The sequence below is a fragment of the Amphimedon queenslandica genome, unplaced genomic scaffold (genome assembly GCF_000090795.2).
Source record: "Amphimedon queenslandica unplaced genomic scaffold, v1.1 AMPQUscaffold_13045, whole genome shotgun sequence".
NCBI lineage: Eukaryota > Metazoa > Porifera > Demospongiae > Haplosclerida > Niphatidae > Amphimedon > Amphimedon queenslandica.
In genome coordinates, this window is record NW_003546719.1 from 49,346 (window position 1) to 50,878 (window position 1,533).

The 1,533-nt window shown below is 36.1% G+C and overlaps 1 long non-coding RNA gene across 1 annotated transcript; it reads right to left on the reverse strand.

Moving 5' to 3' along the window:
• Window positions 1-325: 325 nt before the first annotated feature.
• Window positions 326-588, reverse strand: LOC109585576 (uncharacterized). The gene is made up of 2 exons (XR_002186556.1): window positions 504-588; window positions 326-460 (listed from the first exon to the last, which is right to left on the reverse strand). It is a non-coding gene; the product is annotated as an uncharacterized LOC109585576 (long non-coding RNA).
• Window positions 589-1,533: the final 945 nt, after the last annotated feature.

The following is a 1,533-nucleotide window of genomic DNA, read 5'->3' on the forward strand; positions in this document are numbered from 1 at the left end:
CAGGAGCATTTTCAATCCATATGAGAATGTGATGAGGTGCTCCACGCATTTGATATTCTTTTTAATATGATACTGCTCTACTTTGCCTAGAACACCTCTCTGGAGAATGACTACGTTAAAAAAATCTTAAAATTTGTATGAAAATTGTCGGATACTGAACCAGGGTCCTTAGTACATAATCGAGAACTACTATATTATGATTGTAGAGCATTATTTACCTTCTTAACCCTTTAACACCGATAGACGTACTTGTACGTCAATAACATGAGGGGGTGTAGTATAATTGTTATTTTCTTTTATATTTATGGAAATATAACATTCTAGATAGCTTTAAAAGGTTCTTCTTTCATCTCTCTAACATATATAACATTGTGAAAGACTAAAAACAGAGTATATAGGTAGAAAAGTCCAGTAGCGCGACCCAAACTGTTCAAAATGATCAGCGGCCGAGGTAAGTCACCTAAAAATGACACAACAACAAAAGACAGAATGTTTAGACTTACCTTTGGCTTGTGAAATCCTCTAGAAGTGAGTAGAAAAGGCGAGCGACTCGAGAGAGCTGCTTTGCCTAACATTTCAATGGAGAAAAGCAGTAGGTGTGGCCACATTTTGCTTAGCAACGGCTTAGCAACCATGGCTTCTCGACCAGTCACAGTAGTGTTTCTACTCGTAGCATCTTCTCCACTGACTTCTGCCTCTTCATTCTTTCATATCCTGCCTACTAGGTCCTGCTTAACATGATACAACTCTCTCTTTCCCATCGCCAAGTCCGTGTATTTGAGAAAAGCGGTGAGTATCTTTACAATAGACGCTGCATTGCTTTATGCCGCTTCATTTACTATTATACTTCTTCTATCTAAGGATGAACATCCCATAAACGCTGCTAGCAAGTTTCAAGTCTCGCAGGACAAGATCTTGAGAGATATGCATTGCTCAACTAGTACCACCAAAAAATTATTTTTATTCCAAAATTAATTTCGGTGTTAAAGGGTTAAATATTGCACTATATCAGCTGAATTGTATTTAGCACAACTTAATGTTAGGAAGTGTTGGTGAGCCATACTCAGCAATCATTACTTTGACTTCACCCTTCACACAGAACCAATTTTGATTTGAGCCCCGTATTGGAGCCAACTTGGTATATAAAATTCTTCATCTAACACATTTTTTCTAATACTTCAGCAACAGTTGACCAATGTTGCCCCTTGATGTTTTTAATAAATTATATATTGCAGTGTTTAAGGCATTGTTAATTTTTAATCTGTAAAAGTGCAGAAAATATGAATGATTTATATGAAATCGGGAATTTTTGTTTAAAAGTCTTGATTTTGTGTTCACTAAATGATAAAGTCTGTGCTGAATAGCTTTTTCTGGGATGATGCTCTCCATATTGTCCAGTTGGAAATAAAGTAGGAAAGCATAACAAATCAAATGCTCTTGCCTATTGTCTATAGGCACTTCTGCAGCGCTTCTTTTACATTCATTAATTTTTACTAACTGATATCAGAACCTGTTGCAATTTTACTATCAAGA